Source organism: Sceloporus occidentalis, unplaced genomic scaffold (genome assembly GCF_023333645.1).
Source record: "Sceloporus occidentalis isolate IW3139 unplaced genomic scaffold, rSceOcc1.0.p SCAF_138, whole genome shotgun sequence".
Classification (NCBI taxonomy): domain Eukaryota; kingdom Metazoa; phylum Chordata; class Lepidosauria; order Squamata; family Phrynosomatidae; genus Sceloporus; species Sceloporus occidentalis.
Genome location: NW_028317118.1, coordinates 1,099,136 through 1,124,999, shown reverse-complemented (window position 1 = coordinate 1,124,999; position 25,864 = coordinate 1,099,136). Strand labels below are relative to the sequence as shown.

General features: G+C 41.9%; 1 protein-coding gene across 6 annotated transcripts in view; it reads right to left on the bottom strand.

The window, feature by feature from the left end:
* LOC149281142 (membrane-associated phosphatidylinositol transfer protein 2-like) overlaps nt 1-25,864 on the bottom strand; it is a 124,267-nt gene that overhangs the window by 65,806 nt on the left and 32,597 nt on the right. Inside the window, exon 1 of one of the 6 annotated variants that reach the window (XM_089499713.1) lies at nt 19,599-19,855. The exons of the other annotated variants lie outside the window; for them this stretch is intronic. The gene's annotated coding sequence lies outside the window, so the exon portion shown is untranslated. Of the gene's footprint in view, nt 1-19,598; nt 19,856-25,864 lie in introns of those variants that run through there. 6 annotated transcript variants of the gene reach the window in all.

Below are 25,864 nucleotides of genomic sequence, written 5' to 3'. Positions count from 1 at the left end.
CCACAAATATGAGGTCTTATTTCTTCCACCAAGACTAATGGAAAAAGAATATTGAACATTCGGCTTTTCTTTTACCATATTAAATGTGTCAGGCAAGCATGTTCCCCTTGCACTCTTCCCAGCTCCAAATTGGTGCTTTTAAACTTTAATGGCAGCAAAAATTATACACTAAATGGCCACTGGAAAATTAAGATACAGAGTTATTCCATGGGAAAGAAATGTAATGAAACAAAAGCAAAATGATGCATTTTCTGAATCTACTTTGAATAAGTAGTAGAGCCACAAATCAGAAGAGCTAGTGGGGAAAATGAAATAAGGGCTGATCTCTACTCCCTGTGACTACATAAATAAAGAAGAAAGGAAGCAAAACAGAGGCAAACAGCAGTGATCCGTACATCTTCTTGTAACTGGAATGGGATGCATAGGACCAGGAAAACTTTTCCGCTGCCAGTAGCAAGAAAGCCAATTGTATTCTCTACTTGCCCACCTCTGGCTTTGGCACAAGATGCAGAAAGTACCATATAGAACTGATCCTCTGCCTTGGAAAAGGGCACCAGAGGTAGTGATGAGGAAGAGGTACAGTAGTGATGTTTTTTTTCATGCTAGGAATCCTGCATAAAGTTAAAAGATCTGTTCACCCCGTCACAAATGTGAAATTGCAAACTATCAGCAGGTCTGCAACCAAATACCCGCTACCTCAAATTGCCTTTTGTGCAGCTATAGTCCACTGGATCATCATATTACTTCATTTCAGAACATGACAGCTTTGGTACCTCCATTTGCTTGTGCTATTCTTCCTTTCCAGTTATTATTCTACAGGAACAGGATGGACACGAAGTAATCCACCGGTAGATTTGTGAGTGATTAGCACTAGTCAGGTGGGGATTGCTCACTCCCACACAAAGATGATCCTAAATGGACCTGGGATAATTTACTGTTTACTACAACTTGCAGAATCCCTTGCCAAGGATTTTTGGGTACAGTGGTCCAATGAAGTAATTTTTCTGATCCCTGATCACACACGTCTGAGAACATGGGAGGGATGCAAACAAAAGAATAACATTTGGATATCTCCCCCAGCCCCTCACCTCACCTCGGCAGAATTAAATTAAACATACAAAAGCCCCACAGCAGAACATAAAAAAATAACATGCTGGCTAGGGGATTCTGGGGATTACTGTCCAAACAAGTAACAGTTCCCATTTCTACCCCAAAGGAGACTTGCAGTAGACCCTCTGCTTCCAGTAAACAATCCACTTTCTAACCTTCCTGTTTTCTCCCCCTCTTCTTCCTCCTTCTTCTGCATCTTGCTCCTGACCCATGCCCTTCTGCAACACAAAGCTAAAAATACCAGATTAAAGGTGCATGTCAACAACACAGAGGCGGAAAAACGTAGGGAGGGCTGAAAATATTCCAAAACAATGCTGCAGGGAAGGGATCTGCTAGAAATAGACACTTTAAAACTTCTAAAGGACATCTTTAGAAAGGTGTATTTGTAGCTATGGGACGGTGAGCCCAACAATCAAATCACGGCCAAAATGACTGTTATAAAAGAATTGATCCCTGGAAGATTAAATTTGTCAAGAGTCAGCTGTAGAGAAATAGAAAGATATGAATTCTCAGAAATACCAATTTCTAACTCAGGACTTGATGTTATGAGTTTACTCCTCTGGGGGATTTTTAAACGCAAGTAATTGTTCCTGGAGTAACAGAAACAGTTTGGTTTTCTGTAACACCAGTGCTTTCCTCCTTTAATGCATTTCTCTATATCTTGTTGCTGCTCGGGTCAGCAAGAGCACCAACTCATTTTCCTACAGTATTTCTCTGGGAATCCACTTTATGCAGTTACACTGAATATTCAAACACTGCAGCCATGAGAGACAAAACTATGGAGAAGTACTTCCCATACATATTGTGCAAACAAGGCCACATGTCAGGGGGTCTCTGGCCTAGATCTAGCTACCCCAGCTTTGGGTCCGTTTGATGTTGAGTGGTGAGCCGGAAAGACTACAGGCTGGCACATGTCTACAAATAGTAAGCGGACCCTGGGTACTTCTAGTGCTGGTCCTATCATTAGGTAGAATGAGGCAGATGGGGAACAGTAGTGAGAAACTGGAGGAAAGAGATGTATTTGTTACACAAGCTGCCCTGCACCTCCTAAGCTAACCTTTACATGCCTTCAGATTTAGTGGACATCATTCTGTTGCTACTGTTAAACCAAGATTCAACAGCAAGTCCAGCTGGCCTTTGCATGTGAATGGGAGCCACTACCTTGTCTTCAGATGACTCTCATCCCTGCCTGGTTGTCCAGATAAGAGTCTTTCTTACTCATCACAGGTGAATGCCTATTTACGAGCCTATGATAACTTCAGAGTCCTAATTCTGTAAACAAGCCTTCTGTCGTCAGTATTATCAGAAAGACTTCAAGTGGACTCAAATCTTTTAAAATGTGCTTTAATTCTGCACCAAATGATTTATGGAAAAAATCCCTTGCCTAGCATCTTTTGGGGCTGATTTTTCTGTTACGCTAACTAAAAATAGGGAAGAAAATGCTCCAATTATTCAATCACTGAGGGTAATGAATGCTCACATAATTTAATTGATGATTCAATGCAAGGGCCCAATTTCACCACCGTGGTCTAAATGTTTAATATCTGTGCCTTCATGCCCGACATTAAGAGATTAGAAACACCATCCCCATTTGTCACACAATGCTTCCCTGAGCTTGTCTCAAAACAATTATTGAGCATAAGCTTATTCAAAAGATTATTAGCAAAAACAACAAGAAGCACCTTTTGGCAACTAAAACCAAATTCCCAAATCCATTCTCATTCATGGTTCCAAATCCTGAAGATTCCTTGCTCCTACAAATGTTCTTCCTCTACTTCTCCACGTCTTTCCCTCAACGTGGCCTGGGCTGTCCTCTGCCAGAAATTGCTGCTTACACTGCTTATCATGGAATTCTATATAATTTATAGGATTTCAGGACATTTTCAGATTATATAAAAAGAGATCTGTGGGAAATCGAATCCTGGTCTCAGTGTCATGGTCCAACACTCAAACCAATACACCACTCTGGCTCTACAAGAGGATGTTACAGTGCATATAAAATGAGTGGTATGGAGAAAGTGGATATAATACTAGATATCTAGCATCATCCAGTTGTGCTGAATGGTGGGAGATTTGGGACAAAGGGAGGTAGTTTGCACAGCTTATAGTTAAACTGTGGAATATGTGCTTCATGTTCTCTGCTGATTAATACCCAAACAGAAAAGCCTTTAATAAGTGACTGGAAACATGTGGTATATCCAGTTTCATTTCAGGGGTCAAGAAATTCCCAAGTAATGTTGTACCTCATGAAAGCTGTATATCCTCATTATGCAAATACAGCAGCTGGAGCCCACTCCAACTGCCATGGCCTGGGGTTTATAGTTTGGAGAGGTCCTAGTCCATTCCCTTAAACTACAGAATTACGGGTCCCTAGTAGAGAATTCTAAGCATGTTATGAAACTACAAATCCCAGGATGAAGCCATAGCAGTTAAAGTGGGATCAGACTGTTATAACTGCAATATGAATACACCCTAAATATGAAGCTCAAAGAATTTAATCACAAAAGGGGCCAGCCACAGGTTTCTCTCTCCTAAACAATCTTCGTGCCTGGTGAGAGATTGTTTTATCTCTAAACAATCATTGTGCATGGTGGGTTTCTGACAGAGCTAGTCTAATAGCTGAGTACTTCACTTCAATCTGACTGCCCCCCCCCCAACAACACACATACAAACCAGTGCAAGCGACTGATCTACAGCATCATTTCAACAAGATGCATTCTCCTGTCAGATTTCCCAGACAGACTATCAATAATACAGGAACTGGCAGGGATTGGAAACAGACAGAAAGCTCGTATTTTAACTAAATGCATGAGCTGAGAGTTGCATAGAAAGGCAGGTTTGCTTATTCCTCTGCAAGGGAAGAGATGCCAGATCTGATTTCTATGTTGGAGAATCAAAACATTCTGGGAGATACTTAAATCTTTTAAAATATTTTTTTTTCTAATTGAATTTCATAATTGTTCAAAAAACCATTTACATTTTCCCCATTATACATATTCCTTAACTTAGAGATCAAGGCCTGTATCTGTATAGGCCTGTATCTGTACAGATACAGGTCACTCGGGAGGTCCAGTGGCGCAGTGGTTAAATGCTAGTACTGTGGCCACAAGGTTGTGAGTTTGATCCCAGGGGCTCCAAGGTCCACTCAGCCTTCCATCCTTTCGTAGGTCGGTAAAATGAGTCCCCAGCTTGTTGGGGGCAATTGACTTACATATTGTAAACCGCTTTGGGAGTGCTAGTTCACTGATAAGGGGTATAGAAACATACTTGCTATTGCTACACTTCTGTGTTCAAAGCCTCTGAAGAAGAAGCTCCTTTTTAGAATGCCTTTTTATCCTTGCCCAACTCCCCTTTCCTCCTGGTCTAACTGGGATTTTTTTAAGCAGTATCAGAACTCAGAAGAGGATGAAGGAGGGCTGGACAAACAGACTTTTCGTATCAGATTGCAACAGTGTGCCTGTAGTAAGCATCGCAATAAAGTTTGAGTTGGGAAAGAATGGGATTCTGCTGTAGCTGTGTGCACCTGCCTACAACAGGCAGGGTAAACAGCATCTGCTTCCAGAATCCCTTCCTGAGAATGTGTGAACAAAACAAACAAACAAACAAAAAACAGAAAGAAAAGGAGAGACAGCATGCGCCTTCATACCAGATGTTAATGACAAAGAAAGGGCACCTGACTCATTTCTTTTGGAACAACATGCCAGTAGAGATGTTCTGGCCTGTTTGCATGTAGCACAGCCTGCTATCTCCTGGGATGCAAAGGTTTTGAATCACTCATTCAGATAAGTACTCTGTTTCTAGCGGTCCCAAGGCAGACTGGAAGAATTCCCACCACTTTATCAAATACATGAACATGTATGAAATCAGTTTTAAGCAGACAAAGGTTACAAGTTGGAGGCAACATTTAGTTTGTGAGAATTTTCTCCTTATCTGCTCTCTGGAAATGCATGCATTTCCAACAAAACAGTGGATTTATACTCTGGAAGGTGCTACTTTTCTATGCAGCCTATTCCATATTCCTTTCCCGGAATGATTACAGGAACCTCAGTCCTGCTGCCAGAAGCCTAACCTCCCTTATGAACCCAGCTAACCATTAGATTAAAAACCCTTTGCCTTTACGTGAGTAGCATTCAAAACTTCAACACTAATACTTCTCCCACTATAGTAAGTACAGTAATACAAGTACCAAAGATAAATGATGCTATAGCATATGGGCTTGAAGCAAGAGGTGGGAAATCCTTGTTCTGAATCTTACCAGAGATAAAAACTCAGAAGACAGACTTCAACCAGACACTCATCTCCCCCACCCTGCCCTTCAGTGTGGAAAAAAAATTAATAGCAGTCCAGTTTACAAAGCTGTTAGAAGAACTGACAGATATTATAGCTTTTTCAAAGTTAAAAACAGTATGTACACTCGGCCTGCAGTTCCATCACATAAACAGATGTTCCAAGTTTATCTAACACTTCAAGTCTACAAAACTTGTTTGATGCCTGTTCCAAACCATTCTCAGTTCTTAGGAATACTACCAACTGTCTCCAGCGTATAACAGCGTTCTCATACCTGCTCTGCTCCAGATCTGCAACCCTATCATCCTGAGCCAGCAAAGGGTGTTGGACTCCAACATATCTGGAAGGCATCCATTCGGGGAATCCTGTTGTACAGGAAGTACTTAAAATAATATAAATGTTCTTATAAATGCTACATATTAGTATTAATTGAAAACGAGATTCTTCTCAATGAAATGCAAATGAGTTACAAAGAGCATTTCAAGTGGCAGCGAGCAGGCAAGCTGGGTATTAACTAATATTGCAGAAACTTTCATGATGTCACCATATGTCCACATCACTGGCTGATTCACAAGACTTTTATGGTGAAAGTGCTTTATCACAATGGTCCACTGAGGAAGCCCCAAATCCTGGAGGGGGGCATTGCCACTAGGACAAGTACACACAAAAGTGACACGCTTGGGGTGGCAGGTTGCAACTAGCCAGTTTAACAGATTAATATGAGCCGCACTGCTCTAGCAGAATTTGTTGTTGTTGTTGTGTGCCTTCCAGTCATTTATGACTTATGGCAACTCTCAGGGCAAGCTAACACAGGGATTTCTTGGGAAGATTTGTTCAGAGGTTTACCACCATTGCTTTCCTCTGAGGCTGAGAGTGTGTGACCTGGCTAAGGTCACCCAGTGGGTTTCCATGACTTAGTTGGGTCCCCTTACTATCCTAGTCCAACACATGCTGGCTCTACCAGAATTATTTCAGTAGATTAAACAGCAAAAAACTGGGCTCTGGTTAAAATTCAGGGTCTGTAATGCATCAATCTGGTGTCCACACCTTTGTCAAAACACACACACACACAGAGCGCTAAAGAAAAGCATATATGGGTGTTTTATTTTGGTTTTGGGCTTTTTGCATAAACTTGTATTTGCTAACAGAATCTCCACCCACCCACTCTCTCATCCCAACTGAAAACAGTTCAGTTTTGCATGGTGAGGAAATAGGTGGCAGAGCCGTTCTGAATACCCAATGAAAAAGCGGACATGCACACTTCATTTTTGTGTCAACAAGGAAGTCAGAGATGCAAAAAGGTGGAGGGAGATCAGGGAAGCATGGTAAAAACTTGGGAGGGGAGAAGGAGCCAAATATAGAAACTGGAGATGGAAATGACTGCACCCGAAGCTAAGCAAACCCAAAACCAGGCTGGGAATCTCAGAGGTGATTTGGGGACACAAGAACAGTACACACGCTACACACAAATGAAGTGGTAATGAGGCATTTTTCTTTCTCTATTTGTTTTAATGTGATTATTGTTCACCACTTTCCGTGCCATTTTGGGTAGAAAGGCGGGACATAAATTAAATTCACACTTGCACGACTAAATGAGGAAGACTTGGGGCTGTTGCTTTCAGTTGCAGCCACATGACGCTAAACATCTAATGTGGGGTTTATTTTCAGTCTCATCCTGAAAACACTATGGATTGTTGATCCAGATTTAAACCCTTTCCATCAGAGAAAATGAGGGATATGATTTTGACCCTGTAACTTATAGCATGATATGAAATGTAATTAATTTGAAATCCAGGCCAGTCACTTAGCATTAGTAACCTAAGCATATTGGCATAAATTTTTAAGACATCAAATCCTCAAGCTTCAGTTTAGGAACAAATTGGCAGCTATTTGCATGTGCATGTCGATTCTGAGCTAAGTGATGCTTTAAAAAATCCTCTCCTGTCCACAGGAGAGAAAGCCCCGTGTGAATAAAGTTCCTTTTGGAATAAAGAAATTTCTGCCAGTTTTCAACCCATGCCTCCAACTCCCAAACTTATCCAAATATGTCAGGGCTCACATTAGCACTGCACTGAATACTAACATAAGGCAAAAACCAGGCAACTACATGTCACTTAGATACATCAGAGCAGATACACCAAAATGTGGCCCTCCAGATGTTGTTCAAGTGCATCTCCCAGCATGCCTCATGATTGGCCACAATGGCTAAGGCAGATGGGAGTTGTGCTCCAACAACATCTGGAAGGCCAGAGGTGGTCCATCCCTTGTATTTTTCCCTAACAAGGAAACAAAGCTCACTTATTAACTCAAGATTTGGATAGAGCTGGTTAGAAGGTATCTAACAAAATTAGAGAAGAAAAACACTCGATGCAGAGGTTTCCAAAATAAGCTGAGGGCCAAGTGGAGCCATGGTGCAAATCCACCTGAAGCTTATTTATGGGTGCTAGCCCTGAGTTAGGACTCCATGTCCTGCTCTGGATACAGAAATTCGAAGTGCTTCTTTAAAAAAAATAAATACCTTGCCTCTCTGTAAGTGATCTGGATGTCAAAACGAGAAGCAACAAGGCAGGTTAGCTTCCCTTTCCAGGGCGACACAAGCACCCTCCTTCAGTAATTTTCCTAAAGCAAGTTACAATCTGCCTGGAAAAGGAACCTGATAAAAGGGATCCTGAAGAGGAGTAGGGGAGGGATGGTCTCCAGGTTGCCATCTGCCAGAGATGCTGCAAAGGAGGAAGGTGAAACCCGGTAATTAGGCTTCTGTGAGCCATCTACGCATGCACTTCCCTCCCTTGGCCTGACATCTGGTACGCACAGCTGTCTAACTCTGCTGGATTTCTTCTACGCAAGGCAATGACGCTAAGAGAATGGCAAGGTAGTGGCAATGAGAGGCCCCCAGAGAGAAACACAGCAGCAGCCTGTCAACATTTATAGAGATGCCATAAAAGCATTAGTAGACAGGCGGGTGGTGTCATTTGCTCATGGGAGGATGGTGCCTGGATTTACTTTTTCTTCAAATCTCTTTCCTTTTTCCCTACTCCTCCAGGCATCCGTCTTTCCATTTCAGATCAAGTCTGTCAGTCATAACATTGTTACACACTCTGCCCAGTACGGCTAGCCTTCGGCTTTTCTTGCTTCCTCTGGCAAAAGAAACACTATCAAGATAGTACTCTGCGTGTGAATCCTGTGTAGGCTAAAGGGGGGTAAATGGTGATCTGCCCCACAACAGGGTTTGAATCCTCGCTCAGCCATGGAAAACCACTAAGAAAGTTACACTCTCCTCTCGGCCCCAGAGGAAGGCAAAGGCAAACTCCTCTGAACAAATTTGGCCATGAAAATCCCATGATAGGTTCACCCTAGAGTCACCATAAATTGGAAACAACTTGAAGGCACACAACTTCAAATAATCTACTTTCTGCTATGACTAGCATAAACTGAGATAATCCAAGCTTTTTATATGCTTTACACACACCGGGGGGGGGGGGGGGGAGTTGTTAAATCCAAAGAGAGCTGTACAAAGACTTCAATATGGATAGTAATCCTATGATTTATATCATGTGGATTTTGGGACTATCACCAGTGAGAACTGAAGTCTAAATGTAACTTAACATTTCATGAACTTGACCACATGCCATTTTACCAAATTATCCTGAATCATCTCTCTCTCTCCCTATACTAGAAGTTAGCAATGGTCTAATCAAATGCACTGGCACCTGACTTCACCATAGACAGAAAGGAAATCCTTTGCCCATCACAAAATTGTGAGATTCACATTTCCAAGTTGTGATGGTGGCCAACAGCAAAGGGTTACAGAAATGCATGGAAAAAGAGACTGAAAAAGGGATTGAACAACAGGTATTCACCATGAAGGGTAACTGGAACGTCCCAATCCAGATTACATTTTGGAAACATAATCACTGGCCTAAACCCAACTGCTAATCCAAAACAGAATAGGCTCATTGAAATAACTGAAATGTGAGAAGTCAACACTTACATGAATTCTTTTGATTGTGGGTCTATTGCAGTTGAGACAAGCAACTGGATTTAAGTTAAGGGGGAATTTTATAGCCTTCCAGATGCTGATGGACTGCCAGTCTCAGTAATGCTACCCAGTATAACTAGTGGTAAGAAATGGTGGGAGTTGCATTACAACATCTGGAGAAATGATTCCCTCTCCCACCCCAATTTAGGCAATTATTTTTACTAGTACTCCCAGAATCCCCCAGCCATCATTGCCAATTGTAATCTAAGAAAGTACTCCGATCCTAAGAAAGATTCTGGGAGTTGTAGTCAAAGAAAGTATTGTATCTTTTTGATACAATAACTAAATAAAGAGTTATTCTGGAACTAAGTAGTGTTCCAGAACAATATACCTTTGATGGAGAAAGACACACAATAGCAAGTGTGAGGAACCAGCCAAAGAGACAAATTTAAAAAATGTCAAGAGTGCATTCCAAGTAGTGAGCAAGGACAAAGGTAAAAGTGATTAAAAACATCAGAATATTTTAGCTTAAACCCTGCTAGTATTTCAATCTTGGGGGGGAGGGCTGCAGAAGAGCTGAAAAACACTGAAGAATGGTATAATAGGAACCTCAGATGGCTGTATTGCAACCTCAAAAGGACTAGATTTGTTCCCAGGTCGTGAAGCTTCCCATTCCCTGTAAAGCAGTCAGTTGGTTACTTCCAGCATGCCTTGCATATGAGTTTCTGCTTTATCAATGGACTGGATGCTCCAATGTGTCTACTTGTGTTTATGTCAGAACTGGAACAGATGCCCTCAGTAAGAGCCAGTTTTAAAAGTGTGGGGGCAGAGTCCAATTTATATAAGCTGTGGGGCCCATAAGCCCTGTTGCCAATTTGGCTTCTCCAAGCGATTCTTGCAGATGTAGCAGGTGAAGTCCGGATGGCAACTTGAACATTCGCAGCTGAACAGTCTTCCAGTAGCTCCCTTTGGCTGCCAAGCTGGCTGGCTGCCTACCTTGCCTCCTGTCTACAGCATAACAAAATCTTGACTCTCCGAAGTGTTTGGGTTGTGAGTGGTTGAATTCCAGAATTTAGAGCTGTCACAGCTACGTGCAAGAAGCACAGAGAAAAATAAATACATGAAAAACGGCCATAGGAAGATAAACACGACCCAGAAAGTCATCAATTTAGCACTCATTGCATCCTGTAACTTAATTGCATGTCATAAAATTGAAGAATCTCTAGATGACACCAAATTAGGAGGACAGGAACAGAATTTAAAATGACCTTAACAGAATAAAGAGTTGGACCAAAACCAACATGAATTTCACCACGGAAAAATGTAAGTTCCAACATTTAGGCAGAAAAAAAAATGAAAGGCTCAGATATAGGATGGTTGATACCTGGCTTGACAACAGTACATGCAGAAGGGATCTAAGAGTCTTAGTAGACCACAAGCTGAATATGAATCAACAGTGTGATGCAACAGGTAAAAAGCAATATGATCCTAGGCTGCATCAACAGGTGTGTAGTATCTAGATTGAGGGAAATAACAGTACCACAATGAACGGGGCACAGAGGCAGAAACCCTTCCAGACATCTTGAGTCAAGATCTACTAAAGACTCTTAGTACAAAATGGTAGAGTACACCCAAGTTCTTCCTGACAGACATTTTTGTGTTTGCAGTTTGCAGAGAGTCTTATTTCTGGTGTGTTCTTAGTGAACCATGCCTTTTTAGACTCTGAAGAATGAATTCATTTCATCATGTTCCAAAAAACAGCAGAAAAGTGAAAATAACAGTAATTATTTCTTCCTGTTGCTTCTGTGAAGTTATCCATATTAGTTCTTACTCACCTGAACTGCTGGTGTCACAACTATGCTCTCCAAGGACCTGAGACAAGCATCACAGAGGCACCTGTAGCTCTTGCCACATTACAGAAACCTCACAATAGTCCTGTTTGTTGAATACCTTCCCTCAATAGCTTTTGAAAGCATGGGTGTCAGGCATGGTGGAGTTGTGGAACCATAAAGACAATTATAATTAAAAAGGTCCAAAACACATTGGAACAAAAATATATTTTGTCTACTGCAATTAAAAAAAATCTCCATGGCCTGTTGGATGTTTTGTTGGACTTTGCTTCATCAAACTATGAACCAGATGGATCCTCTTCAAAGGGCTCATTTTGAGCCCTAATATGCCAATTCAAGATCTGTGACCCAAGGTTCGTCAGTATTTTTGAACATCAGGAGATGAAGGCAGCATTTCCGTCAGCGCGGCAGATCAAATGGAGGCATGCAAGTACAAAAACAAGCAACGCAGACAAACAAATGAATCTGATGCCTCTGCTTGCATCAATGATATTTATATAGCTCCACTTTAGGCTCAAAATGTTAGCCTTTGTTTCCCAGATTCGCTGAACCTGTTTCGACTGGATAACTGGTACAAACCTAATTGTTGTTGTTGTTGTGAACCTTCAAGTCATTTCTGACTTATGGAGACCCTAAGGTGAACCCATCATTGGGTTTTCTTGGCAAGTTTTATTTAGAGGTTTGCCATTACTGTCCCCTGATGCTGAGACCATGTTACTTGCCCAATGAGTTTTCATGGCCAAGGCGGGAATCAAACCCAGGATCTCCAGGGTCATAGTCCAACACTCAAACCACTATGCCACGCTGGCTCTCTACAAACCTCATTATACATGTGTAAAAAGTCTCAACACACCAAGAAAGCTCCAGTGTTTTCAACACAGCTTGCCTCCATTGTCCCACGCAGGGTCACAAGGCAGTTATGAATATACATTCGTCCCTCCACATTCGCTGCGGTTAGGGGCACAGGACCCCCATGAATGTGGAAAAATCACAAATAACAAAAACACTATGTTTTTATCTGAAAGAATACCTCTCTAGGAATCTCTAGGTCTTCCAGTGCAACTCTGTGGTCAACATCTGCCAGACAATGGCCACAGAATTGCGCCAGAGGAGCTACAAAGGCCTAGTGGCATGTTCTCTCTAGGAATCTCTAGGTTCTTCAGTGCGACTTTTGGTTCAAGTTGACCACACAATTGCACTAGAGAACCTAGAGTTGCCTAGAGATAACATATTAATAAAATCAGTGAATAATTAAATCCTCAAAAGTCAAAGCCGCAAATGTGGAGGGACGAGTGTAGCAAACACGTCTCATCAGCATCCAAAGCTGTATGAACTGTTGGATTCACTAGAGCCCTGAAGCCAAAGATGAACCTGCTTAATCTGAATCTATATGAGAAATTTAGCCTGCTCACTAGTCCACACTTTTTCCCACCAGCACTCTCCTGTCTCTAGGCCACAGTGGGCAACTGTGGTGGGGCTTAATTTTTGCCACTGCAGTGGGCTGCACCACCACATTTTCAGTTGAAAATCAACCACAAATACAACTAGAAGTTAACGTATAGGTTGGACTTCCTTAGTGAGAGTTTTCTGCCTCACTGACTCTCCCATCTCCAGGGACTCCAGCTCTAGTCTGTGATTTTTAAGAACTCTTCTCTCTTTCAACAGTATGCAGCCCCTTTCCATGCCATCAAAACTTCCAAACTCCTCATCCATACTCTCCATCCTTTTCTCTCAGGATGGGTATACCACTGATGGCCCATGGCTCAAATCGTGTTGGTAGCACCAACTAAAGTAGACCCACTGTGTCAATACTTAGGCAAATCCCATTGATCCACTTACGTAAATCCCATGAGGTCTGTGCCAGTTGGACTTAACAATAAGATTCAAGCCCATGACGGACTCTTTCCCTTCAGCCTGCAGCCTGTTGTTAGACAAGTCAGCATTGACACGTCAATTTCTCTATAATGCAGAATATATTTTATACATAAGCACAGACATATACAATTATACACACACACACGCACACAGGGACACGGTGGCCCCATATTGGGAGAAAGGTGGGACCAAAATAAAATACAACAAAGCCTGCAACAAAGTGTTGCACTGGGGAGACATGCTTTTTCAGAATGTCAGCCAGCCATACCTTCTTAAGAATATTCCATTCCATCCCACGTCCACCTATGTTTTCTGTTTTTTCCCCTCTAAAAGTAAGCCGGGATTCTTTGGCCGCCAAACACACTCAGTTCTCCTGGCAGTCTTTTGGGGTCTCTCCTCTCCCATATAGGTTTCTGACCTGCTGTAGCACTACTGGGGCTGCCAATACCTCCCTCTCATTCTTGTGATTACGCGAAGAATATTATATATCATTATGCATTGTGATTATACAAAGAATGGACTATATATTATAATATATTAACATACATCACTATTAGGATTTGAAGCCTGCAGTTGTTAACATTGTCAACTTTTGGCCAGCAGATCTCCAGTCCCCAAATGTGACAAGCAAGGATAACTTTTATCTAAATCTAGAGGTGAGCAAAGAGAAACATTAACCTAAATTTCTGTTTCCTGTGTAGTTGGCTGAAGACACAGGAGCCCTGCAAGGGGGGAAAATGCTGATAATAACAGCAGCTGCAAGCATACAAAAGTGTGTTATGAATAAGAAGCACCTGAAAACAAAATATTGTAGTATGAAGTTAAACTGAAATGCAATTGAACTGAGGCCCTTCAGTCACCTTCAAAATAAACAACAACAAAGCAGGCCAAGACCTATTTTAGGTTTGACTTTTTCTGTTCAAGAGCCGACCTAGTTTTGCCTCCTGCCAATTAAAAGCGGAGATATTCAAAAGAACCTAAGGGGATTAAGTGCCACGGGGATGGAACCGGAGGGAGAGGAGGCCTGCATTTCAGCAGGATTTGGAAACCTTTTTAGCATGTTTTTAAAATCTCAGCCCACACCATGCCACTTTGGGAGGGATTATTTTTATTTAAAAGAGGAAAACTGATCTATAATGACTACTCAGAGTACAATATTTTGTACCAATAGACCGGGAGAGTTTGTTTGTTTCTGATTTGCTTCTAACTGCAAAACCTGCAATGAAGAAACAGTCCATCAAGTTACTGTTATCTACACAGAGCTGTCATCACCACCAGCTTTAAGAGATCTGGCGATTTCAAAATATGACCCACAATGTTGTGCATTAATTAGGTCAAACCAAATAGGTATTTTCTGACTGTGGGTTATAGGGCTGTTTTACGTCAGAGAGAATATACCAGGGCTTGGAAAAGCTACTTTGTTGCACTAGAACTTCCATAATCCCCTAGTCTGTGACCACACTGACAAAAGGAGTCTGGGAGTGTATCCCTAAAAACTAACAGTTCCAATCTCTGGTCCCTCAAACCTAAAATCGATCCCTTCTTCTCCTAGCTGTTTCCAGATGGAACTCCTCCGATGAATGCTCAAAATACCTTGGGCAGCTCTTCTTTGTTTCCTGCAAACTGAAGATAATATCATATGGATCCATAGGCTGCCATGTGCTTCCAAAGCAGAGCTTAGAAAACCTATGTGGGCTGGGAGATTCTGGGAGCTGTAGTCCAAATGTCTGCCTGCTCTAGAGTATATTAAACCAGCCCTTTGCCTTATTTCCTAGTGTTTCATATACATAAGGAGTATGTGGAGGTTGTAAACTAGAAGCACCCAGTTTCACCATCCATTGGTCAACAGTCAGAAGACCTTGCATCTTTAGTTATGCTTGACCATATATTTTATGGACATCAAATTCAAGAACATGTACTTTAGGAACTATGATCAGCTTATATCAAAATATATGCCCAAGCCTGATATTTTCCTCCACTTTTTTAATTTCCTTTTCTTCTTTTTGTAATCCAGTAAAATTCCATTTTTTATGAAGAAGAACCACCCGGTCTCAGGTTAAGTCACAGAGGGCTTTGGTTCCCCCACTTTCAATTCTCTATTTAGGGCCTGCAGGGATTCACCATCTCGGGCAATCCCTTCCATTTCTGGAAAGGAAGAGAACTCTTTGCAGTGGGTGCACCCATATGGTTCTTGAGTGGGAAAGCACCACAGCTTCTCAACAAGCTCAGCCCTGCTTTACAGAAGACGCGAACAACTTTTGTGACAGCCACCCACATTTGCACAACAACCAGTTGGTGGGGAGATGCTCAGCTTAAGCTGCCAAGCCAGAACAGGTCAGACACTGGCAGATAAATCCAGTTGCGTGACACACAGCAAAGGAGATTCTTGTAGAGTTTGGCATGCCTGCACCTAACACATACCACTGTGATACACACAGACAGGCCAGAACATCTCTACTAGCATGTTGTTCCAAAAGAAATTAGTTGCCCTTTCTTTGTCATCGACATCTGACATGTCGTCTCTGTACATCAAGATAGCACTTTGCAAGGAAAAGAGGTGGTAAGGGTAAAGCCCACACTTGTTAAAACAGATAAATGCTGTACTGTTAGGAACTCCATGACCGGGCCAGCCCAAGGCAGAAACAGAGTAGGAAATGGGACTCCTCCCCTTAAAGCAGAGTGGAAAACATGCAGCCCTTTGCATACCTTCTAACCATCCCAGTTTATCCCCTGCCATCCTACTTTCTCAGCTGCTTTGAAAATGTCTCATCTCCTCCTAACTTTCCTCCTTTGTCTTTAGTTCACGCCAGTTGCTGCAAACTGAGTTCATAGTACAATAGTTTGTTCCATTCAGAGGAGAGGAGAGGGCAGACTCTTCCCCTTCCCAGGAGGATCATGGTGTTTTCCTATCTCAGGCTTTCCTAAACTTGATGTATACATTTCAGGGTTTTTCAATCTAAAATAGTTGTTTTGTATCTTTCACCTCATTAATAATGTTTGCTTTCCTGTTGCCTTTCCAAATGGACACACTGGTGCTCCCTGTCACACATGTCCTGGTTTGCATCTGGGGAATGATGGAGGGTATGCTTCAGATGCTACTGGAGTGTCATAAAGTTGCCATTGCTACTTGGGACCATTGCTCCTGGGAACAGAGTTCCCAGAGCCAACAAAATTATTCTGGTAACAGAGGTAGAAAATTCCATAAGTGCCTCTCTAGACGTTATCAGACAAGGGAAATTGCAAGTATAATCCAATGGCAATCTGAACGCAATCATGGGGTTTCACGTTATTGCGTGATAGACTACCACACGCAATTTCGGGCAATGGCAAGTCAGTCCGAATGCAATCATGGGGTTTCACGTTATTGCGTGAGAGGTGATCACATGCAATTTTGGGCAATGGCAAGCTATTTTCGGGCAATGGGAAGTCAGTTCGAACGCAATTCGAATTCACGTAAATTCGCTGAACTAGCGAATTCATGCAAATGCGTTCTGGCCCCACTTTCTTTTCATTCGAAATTAAGAGAAATTCCTCCCATGTGATAAACTCCTCTGTCTCTGACAGTAAAAAATGAAAAAAGTCATTAGCAACCTTTTACCTTTTTACGGTATTCCAAAATCTTGTGTCCGAGGTCATCTCCTCACTCTTTGTAAGGTTAAGACTGGCTCTGGTAAAGAAGCCAATACTCAGATATGTTGGTTGTGCATTCAGGGAGCTCAAGTCCAAAAAGGAACTTTTGAAGCACTGGTATATAGGCAAGATGCAGAATGCAAATACTAAAAACAGGCCAGCTCTTAGAACACTAAGCTCCACACATTGTCCTCTTCCACCACCTCTGTGTTCTCAGAGCTATCAAACTGGTTGCAGCCCTGTGCTGGAGCCAAGGAAGCTTCCCAAGACATTCGCAGAAGGCCAGGGAGGCTTGAGATCAAGGAGCTTAAATTGGGTTGAGATCTCAAGGCAAGGGCCGGGGGTGGAGAGGGTGACATTTACAGGTTGCTATTATTATCCCTCAAATAATTAATACAAGCAAAATATCAAGTCTTGCGGGGGCACAGGTAACTTCCATGGTTGTAATTTGGATAACTGAAGCACCTTGTTACTGTGGCAATAGTTGCTATAAAAAAGTAACATCTCCACGTATGCAGTCATGAGTCAGACCCATGTCCTTGTGCCCCCCTGCCCACAGTGGGCATCCAAGCTGGCACTTAAAACTTGCCAGCCAAAGGCGATGCTAGTGGTGGGGAGATGAGGAAAGGAAGGGGGGGAGTTCTGCTGTAGTCAACATCTGCCAGGATCTCTGTTCTCCACCCATACCAATAACATGGTTTCTATGGAAACCCAAACAGAGAAGCATCGGGCATAAAAATAGCCCCACTGTGCCGAAAATAACCAGCATGTGTCATAAGCAAGAGATATACTTCTAGCTGCGGGGGATATTTTTACTATCCCCTTGTATTGCAAAGGCCCAAGCAGATATGTGCGATCACAGCGATGCAGCTGTTAAACTTATGCCAGACTCTCTGAAACAATAAAAACTATCTGACGCTGCAGGGCTGTCACACTCTGTGTAAAGGCAGCCTTTACGAGACCAAAGATGCCAGTTCAAGCTTCCAGGTTCAAGCTTCCAGACTCAACAGAACTCCTCCTGTGGGATCTCAGTCCTGCTTTACTCAAAGGTTTGCATAATTTTGATACTTGTTCCAATGAAAGAAAGAACCATCAACATCATTTAGGGAAGAGAGGCTGGTGTTTGGCCTCATTCCTTACCATTTGACTGGTCCCCTGGACTTTGTATCTGGTGTTATGAAGTACAAATATTAACTATAACATTTTTTTAAAATAGATAAATAGTTTATCTAATAGTTTGGATCAGTGGCACCCAAACTGTGCCCTTTAAGAGATTTTGAACTTTATCTCCCAGAAGCCTCAGCCATGTTGGCCAATAGTCTGGGATTCTGTGAGCTGAAGTCCAAAATCTCTTAAAGGGCACAGTTTGGGGACCACTAGTTTAGATAAAAGAAAAATAGTTTAGACCAACTTTCTTTTCAGAGAACCTTGGGAACTGTAGTTTTACAAAAGGACCAAACATCTCCAGCTAGGAAGTCTTAGCATCTCCTCCAGACGACTTCTTCCAGTGTTCTTTGAGAAAAGCCATAACACTTAAACTGATAAAAATCTAATTTTTGTTCCAGTGAAGGTAGTCACTATTGAAACATACTCATTTGAGAATATTTTCCATACCCGACTGAAGAAAAAAGTCTCTAGATATTACACCCATAGGGCAGAAAGCACTATGGATCATGGCCATTGAAGTAAAGAGCCTATGGAAGGTCAATGTCCCTAAATCTGCTTAAATCCAAATATGTTGCCTTCCTTACTTTGCTGGTTGACAAACCCAAGAGCATCTTGATCAAAGTCACAGGGAGAGAATTGGTTGCGAAGAATGGAAATTAATGAAAGCTTCCTGAATGAAGAGACCAATGTTCTGTATAACCAATTATTTCTTATCGCATCTTAAAGAATAGCAGATTTAGAAAAGTTTCTACCAAAGTAAGTCATCCAACGCTCTGCTGTCTTTACCAGCCCTCCGTTAGGTTTTATTCTCATTTCCTATAGCAAGACTGTACACAAAAGGAGCAGACACTATTATCCGTCCCTGTCCTCCACTGGAATCCCTTGGCTCCTGCCCCCAATTCCATTCAGCTTTTGGCATAATGGTGTTCAAATGAGGGAATGAATCAAAACTTTGTGGTGGTACCTTATGTGCTGGAGAGGAGCACTAAGTCAGAGAAAAGAGTCTCCCCACCGCCCAACATCTGAGTAGTTTGAACATTCCTTGGAAGTGAATCTTCTGATTCGCCACAATGGCTTTCGGTGCCCCATCACTGCTTCCCCAACCTCCTGATGCAACTGATGGAAAAGAGGACTCAGGAGGAGCTGCTGTTTCCTTCCCAACTTTTCCCTGCACAAAGCTCTCAGGAGGCATCCCGCTCGCCTAATCCCAATGTAGGATTTACTACCTCAGTCCACAGATCCTCACATACAATGTCAGACTGTATACAGACAAGACAAATGCATGCAAGGATCTCCCCCTATTAACCCACAGAACAAAGAATTAATGCTGAAGACAAAAGTCCCAAAAAGTAGTGCAAACTGAGAACTGGAGAAAAAGGCAAGTTGAAGAATCTCTAACCTAATGCTAAAGTTTTTTTCCCTATCCCCATTAAAACTTAGCTTAAGTATTTGCAACTGCATTTGCTGATATTTTTTCATTTTGATACTCTTAATTCTCTCCCCATTTCTTTTTGGTCTCACCTGCCACTGACATTTGCACTACAAGTTCCTTGGGACAGGATCTGGTTTGCCTTACTTCCTTTTCTGCTTACATTGCTTTACGAAGCATGCACACCGATAACAGCAGGATCCTAACAATAAAAACATTTCTGGATCGTAACTGTATTCAGCACATACAGAAAAAAATCTGGATTACTTACCTGGCGCCCCAGGCACGTTTTTGCCTTAAACTAAGATGAAAATCTCTCTCCAGGAAAATCCAAGGGTACGCCTCCAACCAAGTAGCTGTCCACCTATCTGCTGAAAGCCACTTGCTGGCTTCTGCAGCAACATTTAAAAAACCAAATCCAAGTCATGCATGACAGCCTTTTAAACTGCATCTCTGTCACTCATAGGAAGGGTTATTTTCTGCTAGTTTGTGAACAGTGGTAGCCAAAATACAATACAAGGGGGGGGGGGGAGAAAACCAAACCCATTCCTCCATACAACACATGAACAGAGCTCCCTGCTGCCTGCCTTTCCACAATGCTGCACGCTCCGGTAATAACCTCCTTCGACAACAGATCACAATCTGCTATGCCCTAACCCTCCCCAGACCTGGAGAAGTCGTGACCCTCCCAGAAACTGATGGTAAAGAAAGGAGACTTTGCTTCTTCCATTCATTGTAAGGACTAACACACTTCCATGTGATGAAAGCAAGGCTAGAAATATTGCTGGCAGATATATCTTTTTAACCTGTTCACCTAGCTGGCCAGTGATTCTAAAAGTTAATAGGAAGTTGGCATTAAAAAAAAAGCTTTCCTTGCACATGCTGGATTGTTGTAAAAACCTGTAAACCTCCCCCCCCCCCCTTCATCTTTTCCTTGCTCTTTCCATGGTTTCAGTAGGAGAGAAAAATGTGACTTCTTTATGCCTTGTAACAAAGCAATGCAAAAGTAACTCAGGTAGCTACAACTGTATTGTAGCTATTATTGTATTGCACTTGTACATAGCAGCAAGTCTAGACTGCTTTCTGTGTGGATATGTGCAAGTGAGTCTTCAGTCTTGCTCTACAGTTCCTGGATACATGCATATGCACATTCATGTGGTACATATTCCCTGAAGTGCATAGTCAGAACTTTCCGGGAGGGGGGATCACAAACAAAGAAAATGGAAAACTGCTCCCCAGGCTGATGATGTGGCAAGAGGTACCACTAGGAGTGACCCACAACCAGCTGTTCCATACCAAAAAAAAGAGAAGAGAATCCCTGCAAAGCTATTTTTCCACTTTTCACATCACCTCAATTTAAAGTATATGTGCATTTTGATGGCAGCACAACACTAAACAAACCACTCCAAGGCTCTTAAAAGAAATCTTCACCTTTGGTCATGTTATATTTCTACAGCTTTTAGCCTCAATTGCTCAAATATGATCTGCCTTTCACCTAAGTGGGAACTGAAACACATAAAAGCGACTGAGTCACCAATTATTCACCTGTTAGACCGCATGGAACAATATGAACCCATTAAAACATTTCCTTTGGAAAAGGCCAAGCTGCTCCTGTATTGTTCAGTTTCTTGGCCAGGTGTGTGTATATATTTATCATCAAAATTGTACCTGGTCTGAAAGAATAAACAAGTGGCTGCTCCGATTAGTTTCACCAGCTGAAAAAAGCCACTGCTATCTCCATCCAACGTTTACAAAATACCTTTTGAAAATAACCTGCTAAGAGCATTTGTTGATCTGGTTTCTTTTTCCTCCTGGCTTCTAAAATGTCACCTCACTTTGGTATCCGATTATGACAAGATGTCCCAAACTGGAGCAGCCAACTGTCCTTTCCTTACATACCCTGGAAACTAACAAAACTCTGCAATGCTCGTGGTCCATGGATAGAAAAGCCCAGATGAAGAGAAAGGGTGGAGGTGTGTGTGTGTGATGGAAGATTTGAGGCAAGGAAAACAGACTCTCTCCTCTTAGCTATGTTACCATGGAGAAGCGGGAAGTTGCACAAAAAGCATGGCGGGACTCATCAGAGAGAGCTAGTCCTCTTGTTAGAGAAACAGAGGTCCATGCCACAGCAGAACAGGACAGCAGTTCGGAGCAGAAATCACAGATAACATGCAGAAGGTGACAGACAAAAGAAGGGGTTGAAATGCAAATATGTTTGCATGGTGTGCATTTATTTATTAGTTTCAAACAAAAATGACAAAAGGGAGGACATGACAGTATTCACAAAGTCATACATGGTGTGGAAAAATGCCTCTTGTGTACTTATCTGGTTGACCTATGCAAGAATAGGATACTGGATGGATCTGGGATCTGCTCTAGCAGATCTCTTCTCAATGTTTGAAGGAAAAGCAAAACTTTTGCTTCTGGTAAAACTTTTGTCAGCAAAATGTATTGTTGTTGTTCACAGCCTTCAAGTCGCCATATCACCAATCTGGACGGCTTTAAAAAAGGCCGTCAAGACGGATCTCTTCCGACAGGCCTTCCCTGACTGATCATCTTACTCCCACTGATATGGATTACCCAGATTACCCCAAGATGTCTCACACAAGTTATGACGTTTTAGTGGTTTTAATATGATTTTATAATGTTGAAGCTGTATCTATGTATTTTATCATTGTTTTTATTATTGTAATTTTTTTTACTGTTGTAAACCGCCTCGACCCATTGGAGAGATAGGATAAAAATAAAAATTATTATTATTATCAAAGAAGTTCATATCCAAGGTGGTGGTTCAGAGGCAGGAATCATCTGCTACCTACGAGGATTGGCAGGACCCAAGACAATGGCATTATGCACTGATTAACAAAAATCTCTTGAGTATGGGAGCCCTTCAAATCCATTGTCTTCAGGCCCAAGTGTTCCTGGCTTGGCATGTATTTAGCAGGAATTGAGTCAGAAAAACTTACTGTGTGTGTCCTCCGGCTCCCCCTTTCTGCTTTTTCCTTGGCTCTTGACTGGAGTCTTTTGGAGGTTTCTGGTCTCAGAAGTGCTGAAGAGTTCACTTTGGTGTGAAACTCTTGCATAAGTTGAAGAGAGAAAAAACTAGGTAGTCCACTAGGTAGTTCCTTGTATTTTGGTATCAGTGCCAAGAAGAGTTCTTGAGAAAGTGTCCTCAAGCAAATGACTACACAAACTGTATACAGGGTGCTGTTTTTAGCAAAGAGATTGGCTGTTTTATTGATGTGGTCCTCAACAAAGCACCTTCAGCCTCTCTGTTCTGGTGATATGAATGAATGACAATGCTGGCAAGAGTGAACATTGTGTTTTTCTCCAAGACAGAGAAGTCAGTAGGAGTGATCATCTGGCTGAGGAACTTTCTCTGCATTATTTTAAAAAGCCCTTTGGGGCCATAGAGTTGTGAACAGGCAGAAACCAAGGAATCCACTGACAAGAAAATCCAATGTTGAAAAAAGGCAGGAAGAGGAGAACTGGGGAAAGAAAACAGAAAAGGAAGGCAAAGATCAAACAGCTCAAAAAAATCACTCAGTCCAGAAACTCACAAGGAGCAATTTCCCTTTGATGAAGCTGCTTTTGTGGATGAAAAGGAACTAAGAAATTGAGAGGGAATTGCACTATGATAGGCGCCCAGGAAGTGGGCAAGGCTCCTGCCAGAAAGAAAGCTCAACTCTAGACATTTCTGAAGATGCACTGGGCAGGTACAGGCAATTCATTTGTGTGAGACACAGACCACAAAGACAAAGGAACCTTTTTGGAGAACAACTTACAGAATCCTCGGGCCAGCATGAAGTGTCCATGTTGTTTGGGGCATTCAGGGAACTGTAGTCCCCAAAAAAGACTTTTCTGCAGGAGTAGGACTTTTGCATAGTGGTGCCAAGGCTCAGGAGAACTTTCCTTCTTTTTTAGTTTGGTTAAATGTTTTTTTTTTATTTTTGTAAGCTTATTTTTTCAGCTTTATCTCAACAGAGAAGTAAAATAAAAATGACCAAAAATAAACATTATAGATAAAATAACTCCTGCACCCCCCCCCACCACCACCTGAACACATTTGCACCATAAAAAGAAAGCAAGAGAGAGAGAACTAATGAAAGAAAGGCATGGGGCACACATAAAAATAGACAACCGAGATCAAACATCTGGGTTATATTCTCCCTGCAATTATAAGACTGACAACAGGACAGAGCCCTGTCAGACAAATTACAAAGCGATGAGGTTTAATTCACAGGGTGACAAGTCACCAGGCTATCAGTTAATTATAAGAACGGATGGAGCTCTCAGGCCTTAAATAAAATAAATGTGCTGTCTTCACTCACACCCACCCAGATATTTTCATTAGACTTTATGGCATGGCAGGGTCAGGATCACACTTACTTGGTATACAAAGTCCGTTTAAACAGCTATCTTTCTTTTTTGTTTCGTGGCAACCATTAGAGACCCAGTCACCCTAACAACCAGATGTGAAGATGGGAGGAAGGCCGGACCTTCAAGAGGTGTGCAGAAACAAATATTTTAACCAGTGTCGCTTGTCAGGGCAGAGTACCGCAGGGGAGAGGAAAGCTGCCCTCTTCTTCATAAATGTTAAAGATGCAAAATATTACTCCTTGCATGTGGGGTACTCATCTTTACTCTTGTTTTGCAACACAGCCCTAGGGCCAATGGACAACTGGTCAAATCTGGCAATGAGGAAAACCACATTTTACTCGAGGCGTTGTTTTCAAAAACAACTTCAAGCTAGGCACAACTGAAAAATATCTTTCCAGATTTCAAAGCAAAATGGTCTGATCCACATCTTCCAGATTAAAACACAGAGAGCAGCTTTGTTTTCTATTACCTTTGGCACTTCTGAATTCTTTTTCAGAGTGGAGAAGAACCAAGTATCTGTATATTAGATATCAAAATGCATTTTAAAAATGTATGCACTGAGAAAAAACACCTTGAGAAATATGCCTCTCGAGAGAAAATGTTTAATAATATATATTTAAATATGAATTTTGATGCAGTTAAAGCTATTGTTAACTGATTAAAGCAGAAACAGAATAGGTTTAGGCAGAACACATATGGAAGGGACATTGACTAAGAAGAAAACTGGTTTCGTGTAGTCATTAAAGAAGCAACAACCAGACAACTGTTTGGTTGAGCCAAGCTAGTGAACTGCCCAAGGTTACCTAATGACCATTGCCTATCTAATGGTAGTTCCACCATAATGTCTGAACCAACACCATACAACCATATTATGCGAGTGGCCATCAAATCAAGGCCTGAAACCATGCTTGGAAGCTGTTTTTCCAACTGCAAGTGTGGGCGAACTCTGCTTTGCTATTACATCTGAAGTTACAAACCATAGTTAAGGGTGATGCTCCATCCTTGGATCCCCAGCATTTAGTGCAAGGGTGTGGAATAGGGTTGCCAGATTGCATGGCCTACCCCTGAGTGTCTGGTTTTTGTGGGTCAAGTCCAGGGGGGAGTTGAGGGTTCTCCCATTTTGGTGGGCTCAGCTCTGGGCAAGAAAAAAGACAGGACAAATCTCCAAATCAGCTAATATAGCAGTAACTTCCTACAGTGTGCAAGAATGTACTGATTTGTTACTGCAACTTGCCAAGATTCTCACGGGATTTACACATTTACTTAGTTAGCTTCTTCCTCCATTCCCAGTCATTGTAGGGCCAAGATTCACCCTTCACCCTGCTCTGCCTCCTTCACCTTGCTCTGCCTCCTGGTTAGAAGCAAGGAGGCTAGATTAAATATTCCTTATCCCATCTCTCTAAATAAATGAAAAGGAATAATCCCTTCATTTCGCTTTGGTCTGGGAACAGTCCCTTAACTAAGATTTCTGTCTTAATTTCCAAACAGGAACATATGTTCTCTCTTGCTCCCTCTCCCTCTCAATCTCTCTCTGTGTTTGAATGACAAGCTGTGAGCAACTGTGGTTGGTGCTTAATGCATGATGCTCAATAACATCACCAGGGCCATCTCTAGGTCTCAGCCCAGAAACCTCCAGATAGTGAGGAACCTCTTTCCATCTGAAGGTTGACTTCCATTTCAAAGACATACTTAGAGGCTGCATGTCAGCGATGGGCAAAAACATGACACCAAAAATGCTGGCATATTTTACTTTAAAGCTCTTACTAAAAAGTAACTAAACCTCAGAACAGAAATTTCAACATTTTAAAATGGAAGGAAAACACACATAAAAGCTGAGATGCACAGATGATGGTGTTATGAACTAAAAAGTGTATCTGTCTTAAGAATCCTTACAAGCTAGTTTTGGTCACTAAGAGGCGCTGATTCAGCCTCAGGGCCTGAGGTTTCCAATTCCTAGTTTAGGAAAGGAAGGATGCAAAGACAGTCACAAAAATCCAGTTTGCCTATTGCAGAGTAGCAACACCAGAAGGAGCTAACTAATGAATTGCCATTTGGAAAATCTTCCAACTAAGAATAGGTCAAGTAGGAGCTCAGCAAACATACTAACTCTTAGAACTTTTATCCAAAATGGCAGCATGGAACTTAAAATATCTGAGG